This window comes from Marmota flaviventris (assembly GCF_047511675.1).
Source record: "Marmota flaviventris isolate mMarFla1 chromosome 5 unlocalized genomic scaffold, mMarFla1.hap1 SUPER_5_unloc_1, whole genome shotgun sequence".
Taxonomy (NCBI): Eukaryota; Metazoa; Chordata; class Mammalia; order Rodentia; family Sciuridae; genus Marmota; species Marmota flaviventris.
This window is the reverse complement of record NW_027287679.1, coordinates 2,287,658-2,308,536: the sequence shown is the minus strand read 5'-3', so window position 1 is coordinate 2,308,536 and position 20,879 is coordinate 2,287,658. Positions and strand designations below refer to the sequence as shown.

The 20,879-nt window shown below is 36.7% G+C and overlaps 1 long non-coding RNA gene and 1 pseudogene across 1 annotated transcript in view; both read left to right on the top strand.

Annotated features, from left to right (window-relative positions):
* Positions 1 to 20,879, top strand: part of LOC139703631 (uncharacterized) — a 325,092-nt gene that overhangs the window by 270,778 nt on the left and 33,435 nt on the right. The gene's annotated exons all lie outside the window — the stretch shown is intronic.
* LOC114080729 (elongation factor 1-alpha 1-like) lies at positions 1,486 to 3,122 on the top strand (annotated as a pseudogene).

Genomic DNA, 20,879 nt, shown 5'->3' with positions numbered 1-20,879 from the left:
AATAGACATTCATTATCAAGAAAGGAAGAAAACCATTCAGGTCCCCTCTGGGTGGACTTGCTGATCAAAGTTCATACACAGTGCTTCCTCTTCTGCTCTAAGCTTTCCTATGCCAGTTCTATAGCCTGTCAGTCTGAGAACTACTTTAACAAAAGAGAAATAGGACATTTCAATGTATCTATCATAAAATCTTATCCCCTTAGAGAGAAAAACCTAGCTCTTCTTACTCCTCAGTCTGTGCTTTCCTCACCAATACCTCTTTTTCCATCTGTCTGGGATATATGTACATATAACTCTGAGACATATGTTGTGACTGTCACATCACTGTCCCCAAAATGATAATCACATCTATAAAGACCTATTACCATTGATTACACTTGCTTCATGTGCTATTCTTAATGCCCAAGTCCTGGTCAGGAATCCAGCAAGAAACAAATGGTATAATCAAAGGGTTAACTGAAGAAATTTTAATGGTGAGACTATTATGAAAGTGTGGACCAGGTGAAGACTAGCAATGAAATAAGGTAAAACATTCAAGGACAAACTCTCAATGAAAAGTCTTTACCTCCCCTAATCCCCAGACAAAGAAAGGATCATGTTTCCCAATGAAAATCAAGAGAACAGCCACTTCAGTAAAATAGCTGTGACTGTTGGTAAAATAAGATGGCCACTGCCCAAACCGGCAAGAAGAAACAAGGAGAATAAGTACTAATAAATACTTCACTTACTCTTACCTCCTGGCTGCTAATCTCCAGCATCACTACACCCATATATAAACCAGAAGGCAAGAGAAATTGAGCAGTAGACCATAAAGAGTTCAAGCTCTTGGAGAGCAGAGCTGGGAAGAGAAAGATAAAAGAGCAAACCAGAGAGGAAAATGTAGAATCATCAGCATCCCACTTAAGAAGCCCCGTCATGGAGGATCAAGATTTTCTGAGCCAGAAAATTAGACTGTATCAAGTTTTAAAGTCTCAGGAGCTGGGAACATGGCAGGAAGAAAATCTCACCCACGTGACAGACATTGAAAAGAGCCAAAGGGTCTGTCACATGTTAGTCATAAAGGATGCCAAGCAGAGGAAAGCAAGACTAGCAGCTAAATCCTAAGGATAGCAGATGGGTCAAAACTGAGAGATAAGTTAAGGATCAAGGACCACGCTAGAACAAGGAAAAGTTAAAAGCAACATTTCTTTGGCAATTTCCTCCTAAAGCACTGACATGTCTATGACTTGTCTGCTTTCAAAAGATAACCAGAGATTAAAAAGCATAAATACTATGAAGCCAAAAGAAGAACAGAACAACCAGCACAGAGAAGAGACAGATGAAGAGCCAAACATCAAAATGCCACAAACTATATGTGATTCCTCATTTACTGACCAGTAAGATATAAAAATAAAGGATACAAAAATGAAAGTGACTTTTTTGTCTGCAACAGATTTACTGCCAGAACACAGGTGTCCTGAAAACTACCACTAAATCAAAGCCAAAATGGGAAAGAAAGAGACTCACATCAACATCCTTGTCATTGGACATGTGGATTCGGGCAAGTCCACCACTACTGGCCATCTGATCTACAAAAGTGGTAGGGTCAACAAAAGAACCATTGGAAAATTTGAGAAGGAAGCTGCTGAGTGGGAAAGGGCTCCTTTAGTATGTCTGGGTCTTGAGTAAACTGAAAGCTGATCATGAGCATGGTATCACCATTGACATCTCCTGGTGGAAATTTGAGACCAGCAAGTATTATGTGACTATTATTAAAGCCCCAAGACACAGAGACTTTCTCAAAAACATGACTCCAGGAGTATCTCAGGCCAACTGTGCTGTCCTGATTGTTGCTATTTGTGTTGGTGAATTTGAAGCTGGTATCTCCAAGAAAGGGCAGACCTGTGAGCAAACCCTCTGGCTTATAATTTCTGGTGTTAACAAAATGGATTCCACCAAGCCACCTACAGTCAGAAGAGGTATGAGGAAATTGTTAAGGAAGTCATAAGGAAGTCAGCACCTACATTAAGTGCCGCAGTCCGGCTGCAGCAAAATAACGGGGGGGGGGGGGGGGGGGTGACGAGCAACTTGTGTACATTGATACAGCAGGAGTGGGAGCCGTTTATTGTAGGACAGGAGGGGTATATATACATTCCACACAGCTTATCTTAATTAACATAAACTAGATACAGCAGTCAACCAATAAGGAATCTCCACATTTAATGGCTCGCTGGCGTTACTTCACAAACCACTCCCTCTGGCAAAATGCCAGGTGCCATCTTGACTTGTTTACAGACCCTAACAATTAAGGAAACTGGCTACAACTCTGGCAAAGTAGCATTTGTGCCAATTTCTGGATGGAATGGTGACAACATGTTGGAGCCAAGTGTTTATACTCTTGGTTCAAGGGATGAAAAATCACCTGTAAAGATGGCAGTGCCAGTGGAACCACACTACTTGAAGCTTTAGATTGCATCCTGCCACCAACTCATCCAATTGACAAGCCTTTGCATCTGCCCTCCCAGGATATCTACAAAATTGGTGGTATCGGTACTATCCCTGTGGGCCAAGTGGAGACTGGTATTCTCAAGCCTGGTGGTCACCTTTGCTCCAGTCAATGTCACAACTGAAGTTGTGCACCATGAAGCTCTGAATGAAGCTCTTCCTGGAGACAATGTGCTTCAATGTCAAGAATGTGTCTGTCAAAGATGCTCATCATGGCAATGTTGCTGGTGACAGCAAAAATGACCCGCCAAGAGAAACAGTTGATTTCACTGCTCAGGTGATCATCCTGAACCATCCGGGCCAAATCAGGGCTGGCTATGCCCCTGTACTAGATCGTCACACAGCTCACATTGCCTGCAAGTATGCTGAGCTGGAAGAAAAAAATTGATCACCATTCTAGTAAGAAGCTGGAAGATGGTCCTAAATCCTTTGAATCTGGTGATGCTGCCATCATTGATATGATTCCATGAAAACTTATGTGTGTCTAGAGCTTCTTGGACTATCCTCCTCTGGGTCATTTTGCTGTTCAGCATATGAGGCAGACAGTTGCTGTGGGTGTCATCAAAGCAATGGACAAGAAGGCTGCTGAAGCTGGCAAGGTCACCAAGTCTGCCCAGAAAGCTTAGAGGGCTAAATGAATATTACCCCTAATACCTGCCACCTCAGTCTTAAGTGGAAGAACAGTTTGTCTCAATTGGCCATTTAAGTTTAATTGTAAAAGACTGGTTAATGATAACAATGCCTCATAAAACCTTTGGAAGGAAAGGAGAATGTTTTGTGGACCATTTGTTTTGTGTGTGTGTGGCAGTTTTAAGTTGTTAGTTTTTAAAACTAATACTAGTACTTTTTGTTGGAAACAACTTGACCAAAAAATCTGTCACAGAATTTTGAGACCCATTAATATAAAAGTTTAAAGAGAAAAAAAATGAAGGTGATTTTGTATTGATGTGGTATGAACTGATTTTATCTCCTTAAAATAGATTGTACCAGAACATAATAAGCAGGTACCCTGTAAAATGTCATGCAACCTGAAAGATTCTTCTGATATATCTAGAAATCATTCTAAGAACTCATGGGAATTAAAAAGCATTCTTCAATGCCATTCACCTTCCCTTCCAACAGAGAAACCAATTTGCATTTCTAAAAACATAATTGGTGAGCATCTCAGAAAAGAGAACAAACATTGTACATAGAAGACAAATCAATCAGTACACAACAATCCACTTGGTGGCTGATACCTGGGTGTCATGATGAGCCAATTTTTTTCCATGGTTCTCACTGTTAATTGTCATGGAAACTGAATCTCTTGTTGTAAAAATGCTAGTTGTCTGAAATGGACCCAGAGCAAAAGGATGCTAGAAAGTACAAATGGAGAGTAAATACCAGAGATAGAGGTCAATGTGGAACATGAAAGAACAGTTACTTCTACTTGCCAAGTGGGAGTTAAACCAGGAGCTTTAAGTTTAGTGCAGAGTTCCTACAGAAATCAGGTATGGCAGAGATGCAGGGAGTAGACATAGCAATTGAGTAGTAGTAGCCCAAGGTACAAGTCCAATGGTCAGCAAGTTTGACCACAAAAGGGTTTATATGTTTAGCCCTGTCTCTTCCATGTCAGCTTGTTCTCAGACTATCTTAAAGATTGTCACCTGAGTTTGCTGTTCTGTTACATTCCCAGCTAGGAGGCTGTGGCTCCTTTCTAAAGTATAAGGTGCTAGAATTTGACACGGGTAGAGGCTATGCAAAACACCAAAAAAAAAAAAAAAGTAGACTTGAAAGATATAGCCACATATAAGATACAGTGAAATATCAAAATAAAATCAGACACAAATTTCAGAAACAAATAAATAATAATATCTATTCAATATATGATGGCCCCAATCAAATTAAGACAGCAGAGAACCAGGTGCCATTCCTTAACTAGATTTAATAATCTCTCTTTCCTTTTCCAGCTCCTTCTTTATCATATTTAATGAGACTGTGTATGGCAAGCTGATAGGAGAGTATTGGCAGCTAACGAATGCTTCTTTTCCTCCATTCAAGCATAAGAATGAAGTATGGTTAGAAGAAAAGAAATGGCAATTGTGACAGTGCCAAGTGAAACCTGAATACTAATGAATTTTGTCATAAACTCATAAAATTAATACCTTGTGTTACATATTATTTGTATATAATTATGAGATGAAAATGCCATAAAAAGATTAACCATGAAAAGCAATTAAATTCATAATATGAAAAAGTCATGCTTTGGTGTTTCCTTTTATTCCCTAGAATTAGGTACTTAAATCCAAAGAGAAAGACTGACAATTTTTTTTTAAAAGCCACGTGTCAAAGCAAAATAAAACAAACACTATACTAACAAAAATATGATATTGCTCTTTAGGGAAAAAAAAGTAGTTAAATGACTCTTTTGTATTTTTTTACCTGACATTTGATCCAAAATACAAATGGTAAGTGCTCTCAGAATAAACTAATATGAAAGTATAGAAGAAAAATTCCAAATATTTTCCAGTCCTTCCTTTGGGAATGATTAGGAGCCATTGTAGTAAAGAAAGGTTGGATTTATCCCAACACCATACTGTGAGGAACGTGCTAAATCGGAGCCAAGATAGGATACCAGGTAACCCTGAAAGGTCAACAGTTTTTATTTATCTGGATATCCATGCAGCAGAGATGATATAAACCAACAATGGATCTCTTTGTCCTAGAAATTAAACCGGAAATCTCAACACTGTTTTCAGTGATTCTTGGCTTTCATTCTGTTAGAAATTCTGCCACATTTCAGTATTTTCATTCTTGTCCTGAATGAAATCAGAAAGCAGAGAGGCACTTGAGAATTCTGCTTTAAATAAAAGTAAATATTTCCAAGTGAGTTTGTGTCTCCATTTAGTATTTTTTCGACCCAATTACTGAGCTTAAATGCTCTACAGATGACATATTTCTTTGTGGTTCGAGTTTATTGAGCCATGGTTAATATTAATATGAATGCTAATATGTGTCTAAAAGGTGTTTAATAAACATTTCATATTCTATTTTTTAATACTTGGTGGAAACTTGTGCAAACAGTAGTTTTATTTTCCATGGTGACTAATGGGAACTTGGGTCTATTAACATGTATTTGAGCACATGGGCATTGTTTTTTCTGGTTTATTCCTTATCATTTGGGTGCAAAATGTATAAGATGGCAACACTGGATCCATCAGAATCAACTTTATCATTCAACAAATTAATTAATCAATAGGAAGTTAAGCATTTTCTAAAGTGCATAGATCCCTTCAATCAAGAAGACCTAATTCTATGTAAAAAAAAAAAAAAAAACACTTTGGAATAAAAAAGAGTTGCTCTTGCTCTTGGATTTATTTTCCATAGACCAGGTTATATGTCTGTGGTTGGGTCTGACTTCTAATAGCAACATCACCACTGAAGGATTAAGAGTCACTCTGTCACTAGATCCACACTCCCAGAGGAGTTGTTGCTTGTCTGTTCCAACTGACAACTGAGGGAGGGTCTTTGTGTCTCAAAGGGCAAATGAAGGAACCAGAAGTGGTGGGGCACTACTGTAATCCCAGAGATTACAAGATTTGAGGGCAGTCTCGGCAATTTAGCAAGGTCCTAAGCAACTTAGCAAGACCTTGTCAAAATAAAAAGTAAAAAAAAGGTTGGGAATGTAGTTCGGTGGTTAAGCACCTTAAGTTCAATCCCTGGTACAAAAAAAAAAAAAAGGAGGAGGGGAGTAAATGTAAGATGAATACACTCTGAAGCAATCACTTGGGCACATTTTGAATTTTTTTCTATTCTTGATTTCTCTCTCTTCTGTTTTTCTAAGGGATATTACCTGTAGACTGATTTACTCATCAAAATAGAATTTTCCATTTATACCCCTGATGATTATTGTCTTTATCTCATTGTATGATGGGCAAGAATTAATATTTCTGTTATTGTAATGAGCACCACAGTGGAAAGGAGAGGCTCTATAACTATGACATGTCATCATTATACATTTTTCCTTTTTCTTTAGACTTTTTCACTGAAAATAACAGAAACTCCTTAATGTCAATAGCAATTATCTGGATTCAAGAAAAAGCTCAGGGTACTATCTGACCATGACTTTGGCAGGGCTGCCACCAGCAAGCTGATTTGTTCCTAAAGCAATTGTATATTACCACAACATAGAAACTGGTATAACATTGTAAGATTACCTAAAAGTCACTAGCCAGCAAAATATTCTTTGGATTTTGTTTATTCCATACCCACAATTTTACCTCCTGCCATTAAGAAAGAACATCCCTATGAAATTTTTTACCAACATGGTACTGAAAGAGTGGAGTAGGAAGAGAAAGAAATAAACTATACCTGCAAAAATAGTAACTACTGATTCTGTCATGAATTTGAGGATCTTTATTCCAACCTGTGAAGATCTCAAATATAGTAAAAAGTTTCACCTCTATTCTAGGTAAAGTAGTAACTCCTCCTTAACAGAAATTGTGAACTCCTTCTCAGTCTATACACACAGATGCATTCATAGCTCCAACTGAAATCTAAAGTATGTTTTCCTTGGCAATTATGTGAACTTGGTGGCATTTGGACCAAGAGGGAGCTCACAATCAGTTAGGAAACTGAAATAAAACATAACAGAGAAATTGCAGTGCCTGACGTGTGAGGCCCTGGGTTCAATCCTCAGCTCCACATATAAATAAATAAATAAATAAAATTAAAGATCCGTTGACAACTAAAAAAGATTTTTAAAAATTTTTATAAAGGAACCATCTCTTACTAAAAGTCAGTGAGACAGAAAAAGAGAATATGGTTAAAACTTTGACTTTGAAAAACATTGTTACAAAACCCATCCAGTATTCTCTCCAAAATACCTCCTGGCCCCATGTTAGTTGGTCAAAGGTTGGTCAGGCTTCCTGGCAAAGCTCAACACAAGGACATTAATTAAAAGTAATTCAGTGACAGACCATGTATAATAGTTTCAGAACGTAAAAAGAATAAACATGAGCTATGACTAAACACTGTAGACGTAAGCAGAACTATTTAGTTTCATTGTAGTAGAAGATTTCCGGATGTTAATTCAGCCCAACGTGTCTGCTGAAACTGATTAGAGAGGATGGTAGTGATAGTTGTAGTGGCAGAATCCAGAATTCCACAGCACTGACTGTACAGTGTCAATTCCGTTTCTGTGAAACCAAACTGCTTTCATCTGCCTAAGTTCTTTCCTATTACTTTTGACTCTTGATGACAAATATGTGAAGAACAGTGCCAAAATCCAGTTGGCACTTCATTATCTGAACTTGTTCCATGATGCCTAAGTTTTAAAGTATTTGATTTTGTTAGAGTAAGAAATAAAAATTGTGACTAAAACTCATGAGAATGTTAGGATAACATGAAGAGATTGGTAAACTGAGAACTAAAAATGTTACTTTAAGGTTCTTAGTTTCTGCCTATGCTCCTAGATACAATGAATATTAGGAAAGTTGTTCAATCTTTCTTAATACTTTTTTCAGTGGTTAAGCAAACATAATAAATGTTACCTGCAAGTTTGCTGATGGAACTGATAATAAATGGAGTACTAAAGATATTTCCAAGTCTCAATTGCTATTATACAATTACACAAACTAATAAAAGGGATAATAAATATGAGTGATTTAATTTACTAATCTAAAAATGGTGTAAATATTATAAAACTTTTTTATATATTTCAAATTTTCACTTAAGCGATGACATTTTACACATATGACCAAATACAAAGTTACACAAAATCACTAAGATATGCACAATCGCACCATCCCCAAACCAACTCTAGGCCTGGTCTTGTTCCTCTCTCTACTCAATGATACAGTTACTACTATGTCTAAGACCTGAGTTGACAACAGGAAAAAAGAGTTCTTAATTCATCTATAGAGCATTTTAAAATCCTTTCCTTTTTTTTTAATTATTGTTATAAAACATTTAAAATACATATAAAAGCAGACAAATTTAACAATGAATTTCCATATACCCAGGATCCAGCATCAACAATTAAAGGTGAGTTGTATCCCCATCTTCTTTCCCTTACACATTATTTCAAAGTAAATCTCAGATTTTATCCACAAATATTTCATCATGCATTTCTATAATTACTCTTTTAAAAAGTAGCTAGAGCCCAGGAATGTAGCTCATTGGTACAGTGTTTGTACATGGGAGGCCCTGTGTTTGATTGCCAGTACCACACACAAAAAATAAAAAGCTAAAAATCATATCACTTAAAACAATTAAGAATAATCCTATAACATACAATAACCACCCATGTTCAAAATGTTTTATTGTTTCCTTTTCTCAGTTGTATGTGAATCATTTTTTTTAAAGACCTGGGACATATTTTACCTTCTTCCTCTCCTTAGCTTAAGCACTCAAAAATCAGCACAGCACAGGACTATTAATTCCAGTTACTCAGGTGGCTGAGGCAGGAGGATTTCAAAATTAGAGGCCAGCCTCAGCAACTTAATAAGAACCTCAGGTTCAATCCCCAGTACAATCAATCAATAAAATCAGCATGATCAGAATATGTCTTGGCTCACCCAAAGAAAGCTCAATGTGAAAATGTGGTGTGTCTCCATTTCAAATGGTATAATTCTTGGTTCAAGGCTCACAATATTTTCTTACAAAACAAAAACAAAACATAAGTAGTGTACATCCCTTACTAAAGCATAGCAACAAATTTTGTGGAAAAGAGGATCTTGGAATTAAAAAGCCAAGAATGTTGGAGAATACAGAGCTTCAGTAAGGCCATCTGTCCCCAATGAGAGTAGGTGACACCAAGGAACTCTGACGTACTTTGAGTGCTCGTTAATGGCACATCCTCTTTCCATACCTCATTCATCCCTGCCACTTTTCTTCTTAAGATTCCAACAGCATACGAACATTTCCAAAGTGAATTTTTTAAAGTGTCCAAATTTAGAATTGAATTACAGCACATCAATTTGGAAGGAAATTTTAAATTCCATCTCTAAGATCCTTCATGAGCCATGGCTTGCATCCCCAGTAAGGGGGGATATATGAACTACCTGTTTGAAATATTTGTTACTAAGCATAAAGCATTTATTGATAATAAGTGTTTGTGATCACTAATAAAACTGGTCACCATCCTTGGTATTACCCTTAACTGTGATAATGCATGGTTTAAAATATTCTGTAGGGAAGGAACAACAAATGTCTACTGCCCCCAGGAAACAGTCTAGTGTCCTGTACCAACATTTGGAGACTTTCCTGTCTGCTTTATGTACTGGGGAGTTCAGTTCCGATCCAAAGGAATGTAAATTGTAAGAGGTTCGTCAATACAACCAGAGGAGAGGGAAATACCTTCCATTTATTCATTATTCAAGCCTCTGATTTCTTAACAGGAATTGGGCATGACTTAAAATAAATGACACATCAATAATAAAACCATTAACATAAGAACAAAAGAACATAACTGAGAAGGAGATATATTATAAAATGAGAGATAAAGTGCCATTAAGCATAGCATGTACGGCGGTGCTCTCCTAAAACCAGGAAAGATATTTCTTTTTCTTATAAACCCTAACAAAAATTTAAGAAATCCTTGGAATGCCTCCAAATATTTGTTTTCAGCTTTGAATAATGAGAAAAATTTTGTATAATTATGAATTTATGTTTATCTATTCTAAACTTGAATTCTAAGATAATCAGTTTAAGTTTATTCTTTTTCTTTGAGCATATTGGTTTTACTAGTATCCCTATACATCCGACCTTGTTACTGTAATAGGATGTTTTATTTTCATAGCTTGCACTCAAAGTTTTCCCAACTGTTTTTAGGTCAGGCTGCCATTTACTAGAATGACTAAATAATTATAGAGATTTGGATGTTCCTACTCCTATGAGTTAGGACTGCTTAAATTTCCTGGGAGATATTTCAGAACACTCATTTAGGTCATTTAAACCCAAACAAATAAAGAAATAATGTCATAGAATGCAAATAATTGATTCATTTTATCCCTTCTTTCGACTGAAGTAATCTAGGTCATTTTCATTTTCATAAAACATGAAAAACAAACTCTTCATGATTTTTAATCAATTCAGAAATATTTTTAAAATGTAAGCATGTGACAGTTAATTGAACTCCAGTTAATAGCTAAATGTATCTTTATGAGTTCAGGAATTATGTGCTGATTGTTCTTTGTGCTTTTCTAAGGACCTAAGTACATTAATAACATGTAAATTGAATTTCTTGAGGTTACATGAAACAAAGACCTAATTAAGCTCACTAAAATAAATATATAAATGAAAAAAGTGGAGATTGTGTGAGGGAGGGAAACAGGAACTCTTGTTAGGAACATGGAACTCTCCCCTACATGAAGTCCAGCTGGGTGAGTGGCTGGCTCTCCTGACTTCAGAGACTGAACCAGCACCTGTCTCCATCGTCTTCTTTCTTGGCCCTTAGTTTTATTGTTTCTACATCTTTCTGGCACCTATCCCATTCTTTTCTCTGCAGAATGGTTTCCTCTTGAATGCTCCTCATTCATGATTTGAGATTATGGGTAAATCTGGCCTGTTAGTCCAGTCTCTCTATGACTGGCTGGATTACACTGTATTTCAATACTTGCTGGGTCTAATTGTTCCTACATTTATTTGCTTAGAGAGTAAACATTTGGGGTACCTGCACTATGCCAATAATGCTGGTATGGTAGGGATGGAGATTTAGAAATTATTGACATGGGTGGGTCCCACTGGAAAAGGAAATAAACTGATGATTAGGATTCCAATGATGTGAGTGTATGGCAGGTTTAGTGAATCCAAGAGCACTAACTGGGGGTGGGGGCTTTCATCAAAGGAGTGATCCGAATATTTTCTGTTCCTTTTCAACATCTTATGTGACGTGTTCACAGACCTCTAAACAACCCACTTATCTTTTTATGTACCTCTCAACCATTGACAAAAACTTCACAACGTTGCAAGCATACTTTACACCTCTTAATCCATGGTGATAATAATCTTTGATGAATGAATCTTTTTATTATTATTTGATAAAAATCTTTTGATGAATAAATAATGGATAAAATGATGTTCGAACTGAAATATCAAACACAAGCAGGAAATAATTTTTTATAAGGAGAGAGCAGTATATTGCAACTGCCGAAGCTTGGGTTTCAGAGACCTGAGAGGCCACAGTCCCTGTTCAAAGAGTTACAAGCAGTTCAGAGACAGAGACTTTCAGGTCCAAGGGGAATGGTGGCAAATGGGGCTGGAATATTGGTGGGGATTGGCTCATGAGGGTTTTGTAAGCCTTGCTGAGAGATTTTGACTTCATACTAAAGGCAATAGTTCTTTGAGCAATACTAACAAGATTAAAAATACAACTTCTAAAGTTCATTCTAGCCCAAAGTCAGGGAAATGGCTTCAGGGGCTCTTGTGGAATATGAGTAAAGTTGTATTATTCACTAATACAATGGCCCAGACCACAGCTCCATCCATGGGCCCAACCCAGTACAGCTCTAAAGCTAAAAACCATGGTAGCATAAGGTCCTGGATGTTAAGATTCCTATTTCTTAAGAATCAGGATCTATATCTATATCAGAACAACACAATTGCATTCTGTCACATGCTTCTTGGACTAGCCTCAGAAGGACATTTGGATTTGATTCAACTAAAATCCCAATATAGGATTTCCCAAATAACTGGTTCCTTGGAGACCTTGGAAAATAGGCCTTTTAGCCTCCACTCGTGGAAAATCCTTGCTGTTTCTATTCTTACTTTCCTGAGAACACAAAAGAAAATAGACAGGAACAAAGAGAAAAACTAGTAGTCCCCTATTGGGTGCAGGACTATTAAGATGATCATTACTGCATAAAATGTGTCCTTTCCCATCCAAATTCCTACTCCAGTGCTGAAGGGAGATTGGGTGGTATTTTGTGTTCTTCATTTAATACAATTATCTCCATTATGACCTATTTCAAAACTTTATCATAAAAAAAGGGTTTGGGCTTTTCTGACACTGGAACCAAGTTTTACCTGTAATATATACCCACATTCACCAACTAAATCATGAATCCCATTTTCTATTTGAATAAGTCACCAGCTATGACTCTATTAGCAAAAGCACCCTCCCTTTCTGGAATCATACCCAGCTCTCACATCTCTGTGTAACCTTGAATGCTTCTTAACATGGTCCCTCAGCATCAGCTTTCTCTCTAAATGATGGTCTTTAGCTTTCTTCTGACTCTGATTATTTGGTAAATGCCTGAGTGAAATCTGGGATCCAAAATGGCAACTGCCTTAGTGCTGCCAATGAGGAAAAACAGAATTCTTTTCCTAAATTTTATCAACTTTACCTGAATTCATCCAAGTATCCCACCAAGGTTTATCTCAGATTCAGAAAGACCAAACACATAACAATAGGGGAAAAAAATTCTCCTAAAAAAAACAGTATGCCTATGCTACCCTTTCATTCAAAGTAACTAGGCAGAACTACTTATTTCTTTTTCTCTTGCCTTTTTTAATTGACATTTACTTTTCTCTGTATTTCATATTTTTAAATAGATAGTACACATACATCATACGACAGTGTTCGGTGAAATGTAAATCACCCTTCTTTCTCCCTTCCCTTTACTTTAGCCACCCAGTTCATCTCCCTTGAGGCAACCTCTGTTCCGAGTCAGAACTACTTTTGCTATTAGATATCATCAGGAATATTTTTATTAATGCAAAACGAATTCTTAGTTGCCCTAACAGCCCCTCCATTTGAGCAGGTGATTATGGTAAACATATAAGGCATGTGGGCCTATTTGTTTGCTCTAGCTCCTTCTTAACTATTTCCTTTGGCTGGAGTGCTTTGAGGTAAATCTAAGGTCAGAGTCTAGCTGAGTCAACGTAACGGTGACACAGCAACACATTTAAGCCATCTGGTAAGCAAGGCGGCCAAGCAGGAAGAATTAAGAATGGAAATTTCAAAATCATGCTTTATTCTAGCTACAGTTCTTTAGAATGTGAGGCACCTGCTTAAAATATACAAACTTTAGCAAGGGCTACTGACTCAGAAAGTTCTGCCTCCCCAAAGAATTTGGGGGACTTGAGTGAGAGTCTGTGGAAATCACTTGGAACCTTCCAACAAGGAAATAGGCTTTAACAAAAGCTCAGTTAGTTTTTACTGCATTTCGAGGACTCCATGGACTACGATCTAATGTTAAACACAGCACAAAAAGGGACTGTTCCATCTTAGCAGAGACCAATCAAGAGCCAAAGTCCATCAAGAACCAATCAACACAGGGGAGGTGCAGGAATTCCAGCAGAAAGGGCAATAAAACTGGCTAATATAATTTAGAGAGAGTCGATTGCATCTCTTAGCACCTACTCACTGACAGTGTTAATGACATCCCTTCAGGGCAAGAATTTTCACCTAAGAAGAAACATAAAAACCAAACTTTAAAGATGATGCCAAAGATGATACAATATAATGCAATGAAACAAGCCTTCAAAAGCTTGTGTTAATATTTTGGCAGTGCTTTTCTGATGGTCTGAAACACATTATGAATAAAGCAAGTCTAGATGATGCAAGAGAATGCAACTGATCAAATACAAATTTCAAGTCATGTTTGTTTCCATTACCTCCATAGTGCCAGTTTTAGAGGTTATTTTTCAGTCTTTATTAGGGTAATCTAAGTGGTTTACAACAAAATCTCTTTTAATGGATATTAGGATTGGATATTAAAAAGGATATAATAAGGAAACATGAGATTCAATGATGAGATCCAAAAAATTTTTGCATAATTTAAGTTTTACTGACTCCAAGTGCTGAACGGAATAATATTTGATATGCTCCAAACTTTCACCAACAACCTAACCAGTGCGTTGCAGATCATCACCATCAAGTAGGCTGTTCTCTAAGGAGCTCATGCAATCTTCCCATTCTCTTTTCCCTGATTATATTTTCCCCAGGGTTGTTTTCATGCTCAAGAAATCATGTGGAAAGAATCTTACTGGCTCTCTCTCCTGGGAGAATTATGTCCACTTGACTTGGAGCAGAACTGACCTGAAGTCAAACCTGGAAGTGACTCTGACATCTTAGAAATTTAGAAGTTTGCAGATGGACTAGCCCCAAGCTGCTGAAGATTCTAAAGAGAGGTGACTGCAGGTGGATGGAACAATTTGGCTGTAACTCTTGAAAATGCGTTATTTATTTCTAGAAAAGTATTTAAGACTTTAGAATGTATCTTTGCTTTTGTTAAATGATTTATAGAGCTCAACTCAGTGGGCCTCTAAAGTCTTTTCATTGACGTACATACCCTCTGTTCCCAAAATAATTTAAATTAAGACTAAATTAAAACACTATCAGAGATCATTGACTTAAAAACATTTCTACCATGAGCCAAAGTAAGAAATAATGACTGACCCCTCACTACACACACATACATATGTCAGCATACTTTAAAGTATATATGAAATAAAATTTCACAAAATATGGCTTTTCTTCAGAATGTGGAATTCATTCTGATATTTTCTTTCACATACAGTCAATTCTCCTTATTCATGGTAGTTAGGTTCTATAAAGTCGCTGCACACACTGAATTAGTGAATCCTAAACTAATCCTAAACCAGTGGAAATATAAGGTTAGGTCCCTCTGAGCTTCTGGTAAAATATTTTTATCCAGTGGTTAATACGTAACCTTGTTTTATGTGTGTTTTGTCTCAAGATATTTAATTGAATATATATTGTTGATTCACTCACATTGAACTCAGCCAACACACTGTGACTCATGCCAGAATAAAGTTTTTCTAACACATATATTTTCTCCATAAGGCACATCCCGGCCTTCTGGCAGATAGGAACACTTAGGAAGTACGTCAGCACTACACTGGGGGGCCATTTTAAACAGTGAAATCACCAACAAAATGTATAAAATGCAAAAAAATATGGCACTAAAAAGACTGCAAAACAACATACTTTTTGACAGTACAAGACCTGGAACAGAAAGGTAGAACATCGCCTTGTTTGACCCCAGCCAGGAAATTGTAACAGCTCAAACTTTTTGATGTCCTGTATATGCCTGCACACGATTGCAAAAGAAACATCAGTATTGCTGTTGGGGTTACAAATAAATTTTAGTGAGTGGGCAAGTTGGTGAATATCGAATCCACAATAATAAAGGCCAACTGTAAATATATGTGTGTGCATATGTGAATAAAAATGGGTGCACATGCACACACAAATGCATAGTCTACCAATATGATTTTACCAACAACTAGTGGGTTTAGATTAGCAGCTTTAAAAGACCCTCAAAGAAGGTAAGAAATTAGAATATTAGAATTGTGACTTGACTGCTATTATATCTCCATGCTTACATAAACAAGAAAAAAAATGACCAATGTTGAGAATCTCATTAAACAAGACTACTTACATCATAGTAATGTGGAAATCCTGAGGGCAGCAATATGCTATCAAAATTGTGTATGTTTGTGATAACAGCAGTGAGAAAATATTAGTGTGCTGCTTTTTTTTTTTTTTTTTTTTTTTGGTACTAGGGATTGAACCCAGGGGCACTTAACCACTGAGTCACATCCCCAGCCCTTTCTCATATTTTATTTAGAGATGGGGTCTCACTGAGTTTCTAAGTGCCTCACTAAGTTGCTGAGGCTGGTTTTCAACTCTTGATCCTCCTGCTTCAGCCTCCTGAGTCACTGGGATTACAAGCATGCACTACCATGCCCAGCTAGTGTGCTAATTTAAAAGAAGAACTTCACACATGGGTGGTTGAACATAGGGGCTGCCACTGAGAGTGAGGTGGGAGTGGGGCACTGCTCTATCTACAAATCAAAAACCCACCAAAAGAACTTATTTGTCTTATTATGCTTGTTATTTGTATGGACAAAAAGAAATTGTAAACCAACCTTAATGACCATCAATAAGGGATTGAATGAAAAAATTAAACTATTTCACATTATTGAATTAGAGCAATGAAAATTTAAAAACCAAGGTGACATGGAAAAACATTAAAATACATAGTTAAATAGCAAAAAGTTCATGGGATGTGATCGTTTATATAAAGTTAAAAATACATAAAATAATACTACATATTCCTTAAAGATGCATGAAAATTTAATAAAATATAAAGTATGGTTAAAAATTTTAAACCATGCTTACATTTGTAAAGTGATGAAGGAAATAACATCTGAAAAGTCTTATTTCTTAAGCTGGATTAAGAAACTTAATTTCTTAATTAAAATTAAATCGATATTTATTTTGTTACTTTCTATATTCATTTTTTAACCTGAAATGTTTTGTTAAGATATTTTATAGCACCTATTTGTATAGATGTAATAATTATACCACCTCCTCATCACAGAAAGACAACAATTCATTAGCAATATTGCAATAATTTAGTATGTATTAACTAATAAGAGTAATTATAAATGTAAAAAAAGGAATAAATGTAAATGTATCAAAGTAGCTATGTTGCATCAGTCATAAAAGTACACATTTCTGCAATTCAGAAAGATATGTGGCCTATACCTCCTATGATTTTTTTGGATGGAAGATATTTTCTCCCTAGATATTAAGGGGGGTTTTGTTGTGTTATTTTTTTAAAGATCGCAAATTGTTATGGTTTAAATATTAGGTGTTCTACAAAAGCTCATGTGTGAGATAACGTAAGAACATTCAGAGGTGATATGATTGGGTTATGAGAGCCTAACCCAATCAGTGAATTAATGCCCCACTCCGCCATGGGGTTTAGTGGTAACTGAAGTAAAGTAGGGTGTGGCTGGAGAAGGTGGGCATTGGGGTGTGCCTTTGGAGTATATATTTTGTATCTGGAGAGTGGAGTCTCTCTATGCTTCCTGATCATGTGATCCACCACACTCTTCCACCATGATGTTCTGCCTCATCTCAAGCCTTGAGGAATGGAGCAATCTATGGACTGAGACTTCTAAATCTGTACGCTTCCAAATAAACTCTTCCTCCTCTGAAATTGTTCTTAGCAGGTCTTTTAGGCCATGCAGCAAAAATGCTGACTAAAACGCGAACAGACATTATAATCAATTTATTAAGGAATAAAAACAACAGTAACTAGGATGGCTCAATACCACCTCACCAGAGTCCTTCTAGACTAGCTTCTAAACTAAAATATCAAAAAAGCCCTCTACCACTCAAAACCCAGATCTTGGTTGCTAATACTCTTGTCCTTAGTGGGGAAAAAAGCTAGGGCTCTTTGGAGAAAAGGGAATATACAGATAAACCTGGAGTGTCTTGTTGCTTTAGGAAGTGCAGAGAAGTGCTTGAAAAACAAAACAGCGCAGTGGTATAGTGTTGGCCTGCCATGCAAGAGGCCCTGGGAGTATGTCCAAGGGACACGGAACCAACTAAAAGAGCACCCAAGGGTGCAACTGGAACAATGAAGAAGAAAATAAAGCAGTACCTGAATAAAACCCAAATTATAAAGTAAATATTCTTGAGTCCATAAAAATATTAAATAACTAACTGGAGGAGAATTGACAAATATCCCGTTCAGAATCATTCTAGATAATTTGTGTAGATATTTTGTCCTCAAGGAGGTAAAGCATAACTGACCCTCCCTTAAGTGTGAGTTGCTGGTGGTGTCTTCATGCAGAGTACAGTATTGAAAAGGAAAATAGAGCAATTTTACAATGCAGTTCCATCGGGTGACAAAAGTTCCTTTATCATGTAAGTGATTTTAATAGTAGGTCTCTGACATGATAGGTTAACAATTGCACTATGACTCTATGATTTTCCTCCCCCAAATCCATGAACCTAACCTTGTCAAGAGGAAAATATCAGACCAACGCAAAATGAGGGATGCTCTACAAAATATCTCACCAGTATTTTTCAAAACTGCTCAAATGTGTTAAAATAGGAAACGTCCAAGAAACCATCACAGTTTAAAGGAGCCTGAAGTGACATGAGATAGGTGACATGAGATAGGATCACAGAACATAAAAAGACATTAGGAAACATAAGGAAATCCAAGTAAAGTGCTGACTTAATTAATAATGTATCAATACTGGTTTATGAGTTGGGATGATTACACCATAATAATGTTAGAAAACATAAAAATGTTAAAAACAGTACCAGCTACAGGGCAACTCTGCAATATTTCTGTAATTTCTATAACTTGAAAACCAGTTTAAAACAAAAAGTTTATTTTAAAATGTCCTCCTCAATTGCGGCTAGAAAATACTCCTAAGAAAGAATTATTTATTTCTGAGCTGTCACTTTTTTCCATTCTCTGTAGTCTTTTCCCAAGTAAGACTTCTTGGTAAGACTGATTACATAAAGTCTGAGATCACAATAAGCCTTCTTGTAAGGTTCTCTGAAAGACAAGCATCATGGTCATGACTAGAAGCTGACTTCGCAATTGTTTGCACCTTTGGTAAGGGAAATGGTACCTCTCAGCTTATGTAGAGAAATAACTACAAATTAGGAGTTAGAGTTAGATGTGAGATGTAAAACTAAACATATGACCCAGTGGCGAGACATGCTTCATTCAAAAAGGAGAAAGAGATGAGTAAGCAAATATGACACTCAAGATTATAAGCCTCCAAGGTCTCCCTAGACCCAAACCCGACTTGAAATCAGGAGGCAACATCATTCTCTCAAAAGATCAGTCCCTCTACATAGACAACCACAGGATAATCAAACAAAGGGTTTAGTTTGTCTATACTGGCCATGAAGTTCATGGTGTAAGGGATAGCTTTACAGGTAAGCATCAAGTACAACTAAAGTACATTAATGTAAAAAAAAATGTAAACCTTCTTGAAAACAAACTATCCCTTCCTTTGAGAAGAAAGCAAAAGACATCAGAGCAACTTTGAATTGTTCATTTGAAATATGAGTACAATTTATTTTTAAGAATATATTTATCCTCCACAAAGCTGGGCATGTAGCAGCAATTATTTAGGGATATCATCTGGATCCATGTCATCATAAGGCATTGATTTACCAGTCTCCTAAAGTTGTCTGAATGAGAAATATTTCAAGTGCCAACCTTAGCTGCCAAGGAAGGGGGAGACAGATGCCTCACTGGGATCCTTGGCTCTTCCCCAAAGGAGGTGGAAGGAGACAGAGAGGAAACGAGGTTAAGGAGCATGTAAGCAAAAGAGGGAGAGATATCAAAGGGAAATTAAAAACAACTTCTATGAAGATGTATTTACTTTGGTTTTATTTTGCAGAATTGCTGGCTGGTTGATTTAGGAAACAGTATCTAAGCCTTCAAATCTTTCAGAAAGAGTTCCTTGGGTGAAAAGTAAGGAAAAAGATAAATCTTCATCCCTCTGTTTCAGTCATTTGTATATGGATTTTGTTTTACATATAAAGCAGTTTTATTTAATAATGAAACCAAGAAGAAGGAGGAAGGGGAGAAGGAGATGATGATGATGATGATGATGATGATGATGATGATGATGATGATGATGGGAAGGAGGAGGAAGAAAAGAAAAAAGAAACCTGGGGGATTGATTTCATTTTACTCGTTAGTTTGAAGTAAAATTCTGGTTTGTCTTTAAGTCAACAACTTTTTTTCTCCTTTTTATTTTTTTTAAAAATGAATAAGTTTCAAGTTCTGGCTCAAAGCTACAATCTGTTGTTGTATATGTTGTTCTAGAAGGGAGATTATAGTTTGGCTCTGCTAGCTCTGGCAGTGTGGATTCCTTCCATCAGGAATTGGGCAGGGACGAGAAATGAAGAAAGGAAAGAAAAGGAAAACTCAAAGGAAAGTTTCCAAGGAAGACAGCATGCACTGCAGACCTGTTTTGTGAGAATGTCTCTGGAAAAGAGATTGCAAAGACTATGCCTCTCATTGCCTAGCCTAATTTTTGAGGCCAAAGGGGTGAAGTGAGAAAAGAGCATTTCCAAAGGAACTGCTTTGTTGATTTGTCTCTCCCATTCTGGTCTGCTTGCATAAACCCAAGCCTACAGGTGGGGCAGGAATGTCAAACAGAGAAAATAGTGGTGACCTGAGTATATTTACAACACCTCTGCTATTTGATCTCACAGCTGAGTGCTCATGTTCTTTCAAGTACAGGAGAATTAAACTAAATATTGACTTGAGGGAATCCAGAATTCATGTCCATATGACATCATCTGAAGTTTTTTTCAATAATGCATCCCAAACATTCAATAAAATTGTTTTCAACACGGATGCATGCAGATTATCAACTGATTAAAAACAACAAAATTTTATGAACTTTAATATCTAAGTAAAACGCAATACCGTCTCACCCATTTGAGCTCCACTGATTTGGAATTTGTGATATTTGACTTGGGCTTTCTTTGCAGTATTTGTAAAGAAAGCAACTTATGTTTGTTAAATCTCTGGGATGTAAACAAGGTATCAGGGGGGAATGTTTGACCTACTTAAGAGAACAAACTGTTTCCAAGCACCATGTAATAG